The following is a 15,264-nucleotide window of genomic DNA, read 5'->3' as shown; positions in this document are numbered from 1 at the left end:
CAGTTGCATCTGTCGACGTCAGGATCTCACTCTACTTGGACGACTGGTTGATTCGGCGTCGTCGAACGAAGGTATCTGGAGGACCTCCAGTTGACTCTGCAACTCGTGAAGTCCGGACTTCTGGTCTGTGGAGAAGTCGCAGCTGATCCCCTCACTGTCCATTGTGTCTGGGAATTCAGATCTATTCAGCGGCTTTTATAGTGTCTCCGTCGCAAGAACGGCAACTTCTATGTACGAAAAAGTTTCGGCCTTCTTGGAAAAGGAAACATGCTAGGTGAAGGAAGGAATGAGTCTGCTGGGGACCATTTCCTCGCTGGAGAAGTTTGTTTTCTGGGAGTCTGCATCTCAGGCCTCTTCAGTTCTTTTGTTGGAGAACTGACAAAGCAAGGAAGACTTGAAAGAGGAATTGAGAATTCTTCCTTATATAAAGAGGATCTGTGGTGGTGGCTCGATCCAACGGAATTGCAGGAAGGGATCTCCCTCAAGCTTCTGAACCCCAACCTAGTGTTGTTTTTCCGACGGGTCTTCAACAGGTTGGGGGGCAACACTAGAGGGAGAGAAAGTGTTAGGAACCTGGAGAGAGGAACAGGTGTCCTGGCACATCGACTTCAAGATTTGGCGGCTATCTTTTAGCTCGCCAATTCTTGAGTCCAAGTTTGCAATCGTGTAGTTCTAGCAAACTCGGACAATACTTGTTCCCTGTTCAGCCTTGCAAGAGAGATTATTCTTTGAGCCTATGCTCGCAACATTTCGATTCTCACAAGTTTTGTGGCAGAGGTCGAAAATGTTCGAGCAGACCTGCTCTGTTGGCGCCATCAACTCCTGCCAAAGGAATGGACCCTTCATCAGGAGGTTTGCCAAGATTTTTGGAAATTTTGGGGTCGCCATCTTGTGGATATTTTCACGACCTCAAGAACAGCGAGGCTCCTCTGTAAAGCTCATCTGTACTCGACCCTGGGGCAGTTGCGATAGTTGCTCTTCCCTGGGATTGACGGGAATAGATGTTTCGCCTTTTTCCCGTTCTAAATTCTGGGAGAAGTCATACGCAAGTTCGCGGCCTCACAAGGGACGAGGATGACTCTCATCCCCATGTTTTGGCCTTGAACCACTGGTTCTCGGAGTTTCTCTTCTGGTTGGTAGACGTTCCGAGGACCCTTCCTATGAGAGCAGACCTGCTCATACAAACCCACTTCACGAGATATCTTTGAATCTCCCGCTCTGAACCTGACTGCTTTCAGACTATCGAAACTTGGTCAGAGCGAAGGGGTTTTTTCTGGCCAGGTGGCACGGGCCATCGCTAGAGCCAGAAGTTCTTCATCTAAAGGATATATCTAGCGAAGTGAGCAACCTTCAAAGGTTGGTGTAGAAAGAAGGGCTTTTCCTCTTCCTCTATCACTGTGAGCCAGGTTGTGGATTTTCTCCTTTACTTAAGAGAAAAACTCGATATAGCAGTTCCGACTATCAAGTGTTATCGGAGCATGCTTTCGATTGTATTCAGACACAGAGGATTAGCTTTGTCTGACAATAAGGACCTCCACGATCTTTGAGCTCTTTCAAGACGTCCAAGGTTCCTCAGCTGATTTCCCCTGCTTGGAACTTGGACGTAATGCTCAAGTTTTTGATGTTTAGTCCTTTTGAGCCTCTCCACTCTGCATCTCTTAAGGATGTTACTCGAAAACGGCATTCCCTGCTCTGGCGAAGAAGAGAGTGAGAGAAGTTGAGGCCGTCATGTGGGCTTCAAGGAACACAATGCTGTCTATTCTTTAAGCCCTAAGTTCTTGGCTAAGAATGATAGGTCTTCTAACCCTTGGCCTAGACACTTTGAAATTAAAGGTTTAGCAGACCTTATTGGACAGGAACCTGAGGGAGTTCTATGTCCAGTTAGAGCTCTCAAGTACTACCTTAAAAGAACACAGGACACTCGTGGTCCATTGGATGTTTTATGGTGTTCTGTGAGGCAACCAGTTAAACCTATGTCGAAGAATGCACTGGCATTCTTCATTAGGAACGTCATTAAGGGCGCACACTCTAGTTGTGACGACTCCAACTTCAAGTTGTTGAGAGTTAACGCTCACGAGGTGAGGGCAGTTGCTACCTCCATGGCGTTCAAGAAAATATGGTACTCAGTGACATTTTTAGTGCCACATTTTGGCGAAGTCAATTCGGTGTTTGCCTCACACTCTTGGCAAGATGTTTAGGTAGCATACGAAATTGCTTTTCGCTGGGACCATACATTGCTGCTTCAGCAACCTTGGGGACAGGGGGTAACTCTGATCCTATCCCCTTTTTAATTGTGTTTTTGTGGTTGTTGGGTCGACTACTGGAGGCAGTCTTCCCAATCCTTTGCAAACTAACGCTTTAGGTGTTGGTTAGGTGGTTAGTAATGCTCTTTTGTCCTCTTTGTATGGGCTATGATCTAGTCACATTGTGGTCACGCCCCGTTGACAGATCATCTAGAAGTCGCCAGCTATATAGGTCACTACCTCGCTGGGGTCTCTAGTAAAGCAGAAGCAGACTAGAGTGACAGTAACCACTCAGTCAGCTACGCTATCAGATAAGGAACCAAAATAATTTTACCAATAATTGGTTTTTTCCTATTTCTTGGCTGTCTCTACCCCCTCCAAAGGTGGTATTCAGCTATATATATATCTGGCAGGTAAGTCTCATGAACAAAATGATATTTTAATGATAAAATAAAGTTTGTTCATACTTACCTGGCAGATATATATATTTATATTGCCCTCCCTCCTCCCCTCAGGAGACAGTGGCGTTAGAAAATCTGAATAGAAAATGGGAATGGTTCCTGATACCCGCCTCCCAGCGGCGGGAATGGGTACTAACCACCTGACCGGCCACTGCGTGTGCCGCGAAATTTGAAATTCTGTCGGACCTTCGGAGAATACAGCTATATATATATCTGCCAGGTAAGTATGAACAAACTTTATTTTATCATTAAAATATCATTTTTATGATAAAATAAGATTTTATATCATACTTACCTGTTGTTTACATATAAAACATTCCCACCCGCCTCCCCGCAAGGGACAAGGGGACATAGAAAATATGATTAGTTGTTGATGGAAATGGATCCAGGTACCCCGGTAGAGGGCGGGGTAGTCGTATCACCTGACCATATATTAGCGGAACCGCCAGTTTTGAATTTTCTGTCGAGACCGAGAATTACAGCTATATGCAAACAACAGGTAAGTATGATATAAAATCTTATTATAAAAATGTCATTTTTATTTAAAAAAAAAAAAATGAAATGCTTTTCACATACAAATTGCCATATCTTCAGTAGTAGTCATCTGCAGAAGTATCACAGAAGAAAGTCTTTCTTCTCTCTTCTCAGAGCATGCATCCAAATCCCTGAGTGCCCCTGTTGGTGAAAACTATTCATTCTTTGCATAAATGATTCAGATGCAACTTGGAATGGTTCAGGAGGAATGGCATTTTTTCCTAATGTAATGAAAAAAGTTAATTAAAATTTTGCAAATCACAAAACTTGACATAAATTGGATTTGTTACAACACAGAACCCGTTATATTAACCTGAGTAGCTGCTTGAGGGAGGATTGTTTACCAAAAATCCCAAGAGGTCTTTTAAATGAGTAATGGACCACATTGGGTAATTACTGGAATAATGAGACTATCAAGGGGCTATGTGCTTAAAGCAATGGTTTACATTCCAATGTGTGTTTACAGGTACAGAAGTTTGCAAAAGTACTCAAGCATTATGGTAAAGCATTTTAGCAGATACTACAGATATATATTTGTTCCTTTGCAAATACAAACATTTGGTCTTTACATAGGATTTAGCTTGCAGATGCACGCTGGAATGGCTGTTTAACTTTCAGACACCAATGGTACGGGGGAAGCCCCGCCTACTCGTCGGTCTGCATTCCACTTTGTTTTCAGCCACCATTGTGTGTGTGTGTGAAGACATCTCTGGACTTCTCTACCCGACTGTCGTTTGTTTTCTTTCATTGTGTATTTTATTGATATATTTAAGTGTGATTGTTTGTGTTATATGTTTTATGAATGTAACTGCATGACATGCAGTGCAGAGGTCAGGTAGGGCAGGAAGCGAATGCTTGGGTGTTTTCGGATTCAGCACTGCCCGAGCACGACTGGCCACTTTCGGTGCAAATTCAGCATCGTTAACCTTGTCGAAGGGACTTTGGATACTGTTCATGTGTAGCAGAAGTAGAGTCAGCATGGATTGCTCTAGAAGCCGGGGGGGTCCGGTTCTAGTTGGATTTCCTGACATGTTAAACAGAAATGTGGATCTGTTCGTGTGGTACGGAAACGCTCGGTGCGAAGAGGCTTGTGAAACTGTGCTCTTTTGTGATAAACCAGATTGGAAGGACGTGTTGGACATGCTGGGAATTGGAATTCCCATTTGCTGGAGAGTGAGTAGATCTTGGAAAGTTACTAACCTTTACAGACCTGATTTTCTAGTGAGTGTTCCTTTACCATTGTCTAACATTTTTATGATGAGTTGCTGTGTGTTGATGAACTGGGTGATATTTGATTTTTAATAGAGATGGTTCCTTTCTTTGGCAGAATGTTTCAATGGAACCATGGTTAATTGGGGTGGACACACACCTGCACAGACATGCGTGTAACACAGTCACAGTGGGAATGGTCATTTAAAAGGAACAATGACTTAAGGACTTCCTTTTGTGTTTTTAGCATTTTCTTTTCTTAATTATTGTACCAAGTTTTTAATTTGTTTGTTAGCTTTACAGAATAAACTATTTTTGGTAAGATTAGGTTTAATTTCCACATAATAGTTTAGGGCATTTTGAGAGAGAGAAGGGTCAAGAGAGAGGGGGTGAGAATGCCAGAGAGAGAGAGAAATTGATCCTCAGCTACCAACATGAGCAACTTTTCCAAAAGTAATCGGAAACAAGGGTGTATGGGTGTTCTTCCATACAACATATATACAAACCCTTCAATCACTTTAGCACTTTTGAAGAGGAAACCTCTGGATTAGGCACTGTCCAGGGAAGGACAGACTGTATTTGGTTTCTCTCTGCTTTTGAGGTTGATCCTCATTTATTATGTCACACCATGACAGAGTTTAATAAACAATCTAACCTGACTTTTTTCAGGTGCTGTGGAGGCTGAGGGCCTTAGAGAGTTATGTGCCTCTCTAGGCTTCTCGGGAGAGCCGAGTGTCTTTTGAACTTAATGAATGATCACTCTTAGGTTTGATGGGCTTGCTGGTATCTGCTCCAACCGTGTTTGGGATAACTTACCAGCCACGGCGTCTGCTAACTGCAGGACTGCTCCTACTCCCTTCGTAGCCCCTCATGCAGTATTGGGATTAAGTTCCCAGGTACTGCCACATACATCATCTCTGTGTTGTTCTACTCTACACACTGTTGTTGAAGCCATGCGTGGCAAATTCAAGAAGATGAGAAGGAAATCGTTAATTTTGTCTTCGTTTTCTAAGGGTAACAAGCAGAGGAAGAGGAAGGCTGCCTTGTGCTCCCGTTGCCCTGCGCACAGGTGTAGCTGCTATGTGGGGTTCTGGTACTGACCCTGGTAGCCTGCCTACCCAGTCTACCAGTACCAGGCCTGGTCTGTCACTAGTGGTACCATGGCACCTTTACTCCCATTGCTGAATGCAGAGGTGCAACCACTGCCTGGGGTTCTTAGGGCCCCTGGTGTACAGTTACCAGCCCAGGTAGGCCTCCTACCTGGGCCTTCAGTACCAGCCCTGGTCTCTTGCTAGTGGTACCGCTGCTCCCATTGCTTAGAGCGTGGGTGCAACCGCTACCTGAGGTTCTTCAGACTGCCGGTGTACTGGACTGACCCCGGTAGGCCACCTACCCAGGCTATCAGTACCAACCCTGATCTCTCGCAAGGGGTACCATGGTAGCTGGTCCCATTGCTGACTGCACGGGTGCAACCACTACCTTGGGTTCTTCGGACCCCAGTACCAGCCCCAGTGCCCTGTCTTGCCAGGTCACTGGTACCCACCCTGCCCTGGTAGCCCGTAGTTGCTCCCTCAGCTGAACTTGTCGCTACCTCCCAAGTTATGGGTTCTTCATTGGATGGGTGGGTAGAGCTCTCGGTTAGCACGCTGTTGGCCCAGTGTTCGACTCTCCGACCGGCCAATGAAGAATTGGAGGAATTTATTACTGGTGAAAGAAATTCATTTCTTGTCATAATGTGGTTCAGATTCCACAATAAGCTGTAGGTCTTGTTGCTAGGTAACCAGTTGGATCTTAGCCACATAAAATAAATCTAATCCTTCGGGCCAGCCCTAGGAGAGCTGTTAATCAGCTCAGTGGTCTGGTTAAACTAAGATATACTTAATTTTTCCCAAGTTTCGGTAGCCAAGCGCTGGAAAGGTGTACCAGTGGACCACACCTTACCCTCCAGTGGTTCTGATTCTGAGCCGGAAGGATGCAGTTGGCAGTTTCAGGATTCCTTCAGGCCTTTGAAGAGGCACGTCTTGGATGAACAGCCATCAATTCCTCGCAGGTGTCAAAAGGATCCTGTTGGATACCGAGCTCCCAGTGGCTCCCAAGCGCCAATTGGCTCCCAAGCCCCAATTGGCTCATAAGTGTTCAAAGGGATCAACTTCTCCCATGGGATCAGAGCTCCCAGTGGCTCATAAGCATGCACTGGGATCAGTGTGCGCAGTAGCTTCCGACATCCCATTGGCTTCCAGTTCTCATCCAGTGTTGGATTACATGTCTGAGGTTTCGTCTGACTCAGACATTCCTATTTCAGCGGGTCAACCTGTTTTGGAGCCTTCTGTTAAACAAACTTTGAAGACTGTATCCTCTTCTTCTATCACTGAACCCCAAAGGCGATCCTAGTACAGTCAGTCCCCAGTTAACGGCCGGCTTGGTTAATGGCAATCCGGTTTTATGGGGTTTGTCTAGTGACGAAAATTGGCAATTTTCAATGCCAAAAATCGCCGATTCCCACTTATCAGCGCCAATAATTGGGTATTGGCACTGATACATACCTAACAGAGGCACCGACAACCGAAAATCGGTGCTTTTCGACGCTGATAAGCCCCAAAAATCACAGAAAAAGCCCCAAAAATCGGCAATTTTCAGTTAGCAGCAATTTTCGGTTATCGTTATCATCACACCCTCTGAACGGAACCCCCGCTGATAACTGGGGACTGCCTGTACTGGCTCCTCAGTTAGCCCTGGATTTGGGCATTTTAATCAACCAAGAAAAGTCCCAACTATTTCCTTCTTAATCAATAGTCTATTTGGGGATGAGGATAGACTCTCGAACTTTTTGGGCTTTTCTGTCAGACGAGAGTGCAGTCGTGCATCCAAAAAATTCATCACTTTCTGAATCTTCGGTCCTGCTCTGCCAACGATTTGATGAGCCTTCTAGGAACCCTCTCCTCCATCGAGGTGTTCGTGTTGTTGGGGAGACTGCATGTGAGGCCTTTACAGTTCTTCCTAAAGGTCAGTTGGAGCAGGAAGACTCCATGGGTAGACTTGTTTGCAACGTCCAGGAACCATCGCCTCCCTACGTATTACTCTCCAGCGCCCGAAACTCAAGCGTGGGCAATGGATGCGATGCTCCAGGACTAGTCAGACCTGGAGGTGTTCGCCTTTCCTCCATTCAGTTTAGTGAGAGAAGTAATAAAACAAGTTCAGGACTTCCCATCACACATCGATGATTCTGGTGGCCCCCTTTTGGCCTCGAAAGGAATGGTTTCTGGACCTTCTGAAACTTCTATCGGATTTTCACAACTCCTTCCACAGAGGAAAGATCTGCTCAGACAACCTCATTTCAACTGGTTTCATCAAGGTTTGTCCACTCTCGCTCTGACAGGCTTCAGACTGTCAGGAAGGTTGTCAGAGCAAAAGGGTTTTCAAGAGAGGTTGCAAATGCTATTGCGAGATGTAGATGCAAATCTTCTTCCAAGCTCTACCGAGCTAAGTAGGCAGTATTTCACAGATGGTGTAAGGAACATAACATTTCTTCTTCTTCTACCTCTATAGCCCAACTAGTTGATTTTTACTCTACCTGAGATCTTCCTGGGGCCTGTCGATGTCTACGATCAAGGGGTACAGATCCATGCTGAAATCAGTGTTTAAGCATAGAGGTTTAGACATTTCCTCTAACCCAGACGTTTTGGACTTGGTTAAATTCTGTAACACCTTGGAATGGAATTATCAATTCCTAGTGTCTTGGAACCTAGATATAGTGCTACATTGGTTATCAGGCCCTCCTTTTGAACCAATTCACACATCTTTTTTTTCAAGATTTATCCAGAAAGACTCCATTTGTAATCACCTTAGCCACAGCAAAACGAGCCAGTGAGCTGCATGCTCTGGATAAACAAGTTGGTTTTTCCCAAGAGATCTCATTATGCACGTACATTCTAGGTCTCTTAGCTAAAAATGAGAACCCTTCTAATCCATGGCCTTGTTCTTTTTCCATTCAGAGCCTTACAGAACTGGTGGGACCTTCGGATCAAGAGAGAGTGTTGTGCCCGGTGAGAGCATTGAGGTATTACCTCAAGAGAACCAAGAATATCAGAGGGAATTTTCATAATCTCTAGTGCTCAGTTAAGAATCCTTTGTGCCCTCTCTCCAAGAATGCTATTTCATTCTTTTTTGCAAGACATTATCGTGGAATCTCACTTGGGGATTCAAGAAGATGGTTTACCTTTGTTAGAGGTAAAGGCCTATAAAGTGCGGGTGGTAGCCACATCGTTGGCTTTCAAACACAATCTCCCTCTGTCTGCAATTATCCAATTGACTTACTGGAAGTGTCGCTTGGTCTTTGCCAACCATTATTTATGTGATGTCGAGACAGTTTTTGAGGACTGCAGTATGCTGGGTCCATTCTCCGCGGCTGGCGTGGCACTTAGGAATGAGGGGTAGGAGTGATCCTTCTATTTTCCTCTGTCTCCTAGCCTTGTTTAAGGTTCTTGAGTTTTGGGAAGCCTAGGGGGTACTTGGTACCTGAAGCACCGTCCGATCTGTGTTTTTGCAGTTGGGTAATAAGTTTTTAATTGGTGTTCAGGTAATATTGTTTTTTATGGTGTGTTGATTGGTGTATGCTCACACCCAGGGCAAGGGCAATTATTTTATTTATCTTTGTCAAGTCATAGGAGTACTCCCTGACCACAAAGCTCCCACTGGAGTAGGGGCAGTTCCTAACATTGCCGGTCATGTCCCTACAGGTCGAGATGAGCAACGACCGAGAGGCAGTACCTTCCTGCTCTTGCTCTCTCCCCAGGTAAGGTTACAACAAGCATTACCACAATGCAAACTTTTTATCTATTTCAAATGCATTTCCATTTGTAAATTTTTTTTGAGTAGTACATGTCCATACTTCCCACCTCCTGTCAATGTGGGATTTAGCTATTTAATTACTTGGTAAGTTACATATGCATGTATAAAATTGACATTTTTATAATAAAATGAAAAAATTCATGGGTTAGCGCTTCAGTTTAGTGCAGGTGACTGGTTGTCAGCTTTGTTCTTAAATTTGCTGGTCAGAGACCGGAGTTTGGTGATGTTTTATCCCCGATTTCGGTAGCCTTCAAGCCTTCAACATTCAGGACAGTTTTTGATTGTTTTGTTTAATTTGTCATATTTCACATTAGCGAACTCATAATCAATTGTTTAACTACCGACAGCGTAGTTTAACCAACGATTTCGCCTTCACCGGTGAATGTAAACATTGTGTCCATTGCCAAACCAGTAACATGATTTTGTTTCTTATCTGCAATTCTCTCCCACTGTATTCCTACCCTTACATTTTTCAGTTCTCTGCAAAGGAGAGTGTAATAATATGTTCAATTTAATTTTTTAAGAACAAATTTATGACGTACACAGAGTACCATTATACAGATATCTCAATTCCTTTAACATACATATCTCAATACTCATCAAACATCATTTGAGACTTGCTGGTGCATTTCATTCTCAAAAAATCAGTCCAGAGCGAATACAAGGTTACGTTTATAACACTACTCGGAAAAAGAAAGTTAACCTTTATGGACCAGGATGATATCTACGTGTCTCAATTTCTGTCACACGTTTGAGATTTAGTTATGCCTTTCAAAAACGAAAATATTGGTTGGGTAGATGACGCAACATTAATATTTTACACTAAAGAACAGGCACCAAATGCAAAACTGTAAGTTTCTTTACGAAGGAAACTCAGTTTGGTAGCAAACACATTATACGCTATTCAAGACGAAGTACACACTGTATCATCATACATAAGTACACACTGTATCATCATACATACAAGTCTCGTATTCTAATTAAGACTGAGACATGCTGATGTTTGTATGATACGATATGTGAATATAGAGTACAGTTTAATGTAGGCTAGGCTACTGTATATGTACAGTTAACCCCCCGTTTTCGCGTTCTCATGATTCGCGGACTCATGCATTCACGGGTTTCTCTGTGGAACATATCTAGCCATTATTCGCTGAAAATTCGCCCATTCGAGGTATTTTTCACTGAGAAGTATTCACTAATTACTGTATTTTCATATAATTTTCATGAATAATTGCACTTTTTGTGATAAAACTATTAAAATACTCAGGTATATGCATTTTTACAGGGTTTTTCTGTGTTTAAACTATCAAAATGGGCAGTGCTAAGTGTTTTTAGAGGGGTTTTAAGTATTCTCGGATTTTAGCTATTTTTGGGGGGGTGTTGTGGGACGCATCCCCTGCGAATACGGGGTGTTCATTGTATACGATATACCATAGTGTAATCTAAGCTAATTCTTGTTTGTTATTCAATTTCTCTTTTGTATTGAATTATCGTAAGTCACTCTGCATGAACCTCCAGAATCAGCTGATATTAATAATTACTACAGGAAGTCCCTGGTTAACGGCGGGCTCGATTAACAGTGATCCGTTTTTATGGCGCTTGTCTAGCGATGAAAATCGGCAATTTTTGTTGCCGAAAATTGCAGATTTCCGCTTATCGGCGCCAATACATACCTAACAGAGGCGCTGATAACCAAAAATCAGCGCTTTTCGGCTCCGATAACCCTCGAGAATCACCGAAAAGGTGCCGAAATCGCCGATTTTTGGTTAGCGGCGATTTTCGGTTATCATCACACCCTCAGAAACAGAACCCCGCTGATAACCGGGGACTGCCTGTACACCGTGTATGTACTGTATAGAGTATACTTTATAATGTAGGGTAGGCTGCCATACATGTGTGGTGGTACTGAATACCCTACTTTCACACTCCGCACACTCCCCAAATCTCTTGGCAATTGTACGTCCTCCATTGCATACACCTCCACTCCAGAAACCATCTTCAAACTTATTTGTCCATCCTCCTCCACATACAACTTCACACTCGTTTCACTCCCCATTTGTATCTATCGTTTCATGGTCTGGGTACCCTTTTATCCTGTTTTTCTTCAAAAATGCATACCCAGCAACATATACCTCTCATTCACTTTATCCACAATGTAAAAATCCTCTTCCAGCCTTATTCCTGCAACTGTACCCGACTCAACAAACCTCGTACACACTTTTACTTCCAATCCTCCAATCCCTGTTACATATCCAGTACATTCCTCCCTCCATACTACATTTTCTTTTATTTTTTTCATGTGCCTTTTTGAAAACCACATTTCTGCTACAACCAATATCAATCAACGCTTTCAGTAACACCACCATATTCTACTCTAACACACAAACAACAATCTACTTGTTCCCCAAAACAGACATTCCCACTTAAAAGCCTTTTTCTCACATGCAGTTCATCTATCCCTTCTATATTAGAGGGCTAACCATGGTAAACCCCTTTCACACTTAGTTTCCCCTGAGGCTGGGGTTTGGTATAGCAGACTTCCTTCATGTAACCCTCCATTCCACATCCTTCACACTTGCTCAGAGGGTTCTTACATATCCTGGCGAAATGCCCATTCTTTCCACAGTTTCCATGACTTCCGCTTACTCCTACTTTCCTTCCATTTTGGCAGTCTCTCACTCTATGCCCGACCTTTCTGCAGCTGAAACACTTCAACTCTTTCGCTTGCAGGCATTCCATCAACATATGCCCTCTCTTTCCACAGCCAAAATACTCGCCATTGGCCCATCTGCAATCAGCTTTCACGTGCCCAGTCCTACACCTGTAATACTCCTTACCACTACTACTCACTCCCATCTATCTTCCCCTCACATTCCCATTTGCTCTGCTCACACTCCCACTCCTAAACCTCTCTTGCGTTCTGCTCCAGTTCCTTTTCCTGGTATTCCCCACATTCACTTGCACATTCTTTCTTCGTTTTTCCACCCAGTCTCTCCTACACTCTTCCAACAAGGCTCGCATCACACCCATCTCCTCACTCACCAAAGTGTCCTTATATGTCCTTCCATTTACCACCTCAGACCCAGTGTACATCTCCTTTGGTTCATCATCACCTACTCTCAGATCTTCTAGGATCTCTGAAACATTCTCCCAGTTTAAGCTTCCGATCTATTATCTTCTCATTCAAAATTACCCTAATCTTCTCTGGCATGGTGGCCAAGAACTTCAGTATGAGTTGTTTGTTTTCCTCAATTCCTTCTTCTCCATACTTCCTTCTGGCCAACGCTTCTAACCTATGGGCATACAAGCCCACTTCCTCTCTGGCTTTCATCTTCACCACCTCTTCACCTGCCTAATCACTCTAGCCTTCATGGACTCATACCCTAGTTCACCCTCACACATACGTCTATAGCACATCTTTAACCGCCCATCCAGGTACTCTCCCAGCCACCTCATCCAAACACATTGATTCTCCCCATACAATACTTCTCATACTCATCAAAAACTCACACATGTCTCTTCCCTTCCCAGTGCAAAATCTCTCAATCTGGGGAACCTCCCTAAGGAGCACTGTTTTGGCCTCATTCTCCTTTGCCTCACTCAAACTTTCACTACTACTACTACTGCTAATACCACCACCAATACTTTTCCAATCATTCTCAACTTCCGAGTCTGAGCTGCCCCTCTCTACTCTTTCCTCACACCTTTCCCTTTTCGTGTTTTCTTCTTTCACTCTCTTTTCTTACTTTTCTCTTCCTCATCACTTTCATTCACCTCACTCGTACCGTCATCATCCTTGGCAGTTACCCCCTTACTCTCATCATCCTTGGCAGTTACCCCCTTACTCTTACTTGAAACTCCTTCCCTTTCTTAGAGATTTTCTCCTTTGCACCTTTTACCTCATTGTTCTCACTTCCCTTCCCAACACTGGGCCCACTTAGCCATTTCAGCCATTTTCTTCACCATCTCACACACTTTCTCATCCATCACCTATATCCTTGTAACCAATTTACTTTCCCTTGCCTGGGCTTCCTCTAACTTATCCCGTATGCTGATCATCATGCACGTCAGCTTATCCCACATCTGCTTCCAACCTTACTCCCCTTCACTTGACCCAACACCTTCCAAACCTGTCATCATTGTTGATTTGGGCTGTCAGGGGTGCTTCATCTCCATGCTCTTTAGTGGAGGATGAAAGTGAATGGGTCTCCAGCAAGAGACCTGCCTTTCACTCATCTTTCTCTCGCAGAGGAAGTAAGGACAGAGCTAGCTTAGTAGATAGATGACAAGAACCTCTCTTTAGGGGTGCTGTTGGGCACTCCCCCTCCCAAGGTGCTCTTGTTTTTTGGATGCATCTGCTAGGGATAGAGCACATACCTGGAAGAATGTTCGTTACGGGTGTGTGGAACCAGAATGACAGATACCTCCACATCAGTGTCCTGAAACTCAAAGCGGCTTTTTAACCTAGCAAAAGTTCTGGGCCTAAGTAGTGGGGCACTCTATGGTATTGATGAGTGACAACACTATGTTAGTAGCATATGTCAACAAGCAAGGGGGAAAGGGGGGGGGGGACTGGTGTCCTTCCAGTTGCACAGGTTGATGCTGGTACGTGAGTGGGCAGTAGCACTCTTGGTGGAGCTGTCAGCCAAGTACATTCTCGGACATTGGAATGGGATGGCAAACAAACTCAGTTGCCAGAGTCTGGTGATAGGGACGGAGTCCCTACACCAAGACATTGCAGAAAGACTCCAAGTTATGGGGAATCCCAGCCATGAAATAGACTATCACCCTGACAGTTCCCAGAGTGGGATATTTATCTAAATAAGGTCTGTAGGCCTCTGACTCTTCAATTGAAGGATAAGGCTAAGAGGAATGTAGTCATCAGCTTCTCTAGAGATGCGTTATCATTGTTCAAAATATCGCCATAAAGGTATTTGAGATTCAACGACTGATCCCATGCTGGTGCTTCAGGGATCTTGAAGGAGCCTCCCTCTCTAAATTCTACTACAGCTGTTTAGATGAAGTTACAGCTAAGTCTCTGCCTTGAAAGACTTGAGAAAGAGCAGATTGATAGCCTGTTGTAGAAGATTAAGACAACTTCCTTACTATTGGGCAGAAAATCCTCTATTGTGTGAAGGTGGAGGAGCTGCAGGTCCTGGTTGTAGCACCAAAAGTCAGGATGCCATAACAGCTTTTCTCACAATGACAGGGACCTTGGGCAGTCTTATCAGTAAGGTTAAGAGGTCTGGTAAGAAGGCTCGCTGTGGCCAGAGAGGAACAACAATTAGCATGGTCACTTTTGCAGGCTTCAACTTCTCTAATGCTGGCCATGTGACGGGGAATGGAGGAAAGGCATGAACCTCCTGGTTGTTCCATGGAAGCTATACTGAAAGCTTTCATACACCCAAGCCACTGTGTTTTGGAGTGCTGAGAAATAGTTAGAAGTCTTGATTGTTCCTGTTGGTTGATAGGTGTGGCCTGAAGTCTCCACATCCTTTTGCATACTTCTAAGTCTAGAGATTACTATGATGGTAAGCCTATCTCTGCAGCTGAAGTAGTCTGTCAGCACGTGTTACCTTTCTGGAACAAACTTGGGAATTCCTGTGCCCATAAAGAGGTCTTTATTGCTAGAAGGTGAATCAGAGGCCTGCAGACTTAGAGCAATTGTCTGCAGCTACAGCAGGTTGATTGGCTCCTGGTTTCCCTTTGCTGGCTATAGTGGCTAGCACAGCCAAATCCGAGACATGGGTCCCATCCTCTTTTCAGCTGTCAGAAAACAGCAATAGCTCTGGAGCACATGGCACTTGAGGAACTGTGTGATTTGTAAAAGTAGGCTATGTCTTGCACCATCTTATGTCTAACAGAATTCCTGGGAAATTTGACTGTATAGTCCTCTGGATCTTTGGAACATACAATTGCAGATGTAAAGATGTAGGTGGAAAAAAACCTAGAGCACTAGCTTCCCC

At 44.1% G+C, this 15,264-nt stretch overlaps 1 protein-coding gene across 2 annotated transcripts in view; it reads left to right on the top strand.

Annotated features, from left to right (window-relative positions):
* Cbp80 (Nuclear cap-binding protein subunit 1) overlaps positions 1–15,264 on the top strand; it is a 198,151-nt gene that overhangs the window by 30,822 nt on the left and 152,065 nt on the right. The window lies entirely within an intron of this gene.

Source organism: Macrobrachium rosenbergii, chromosome 28, assembly GCF_040412425.1.
Source record: "Macrobrachium rosenbergii isolate ZJJX-2024 chromosome 28, ASM4041242v1, whole genome shotgun sequence".
Lineage (NCBI taxonomy): Eukaryota > Metazoa > Arthropoda > Malacostraca > Decapoda > Palaemonidae > Macrobrachium > Macrobrachium rosenbergii.
Note: the sequence above shows the minus strand (reverse complement) of the source record. Positions and strands in the feature narration are given on the sequence as shown.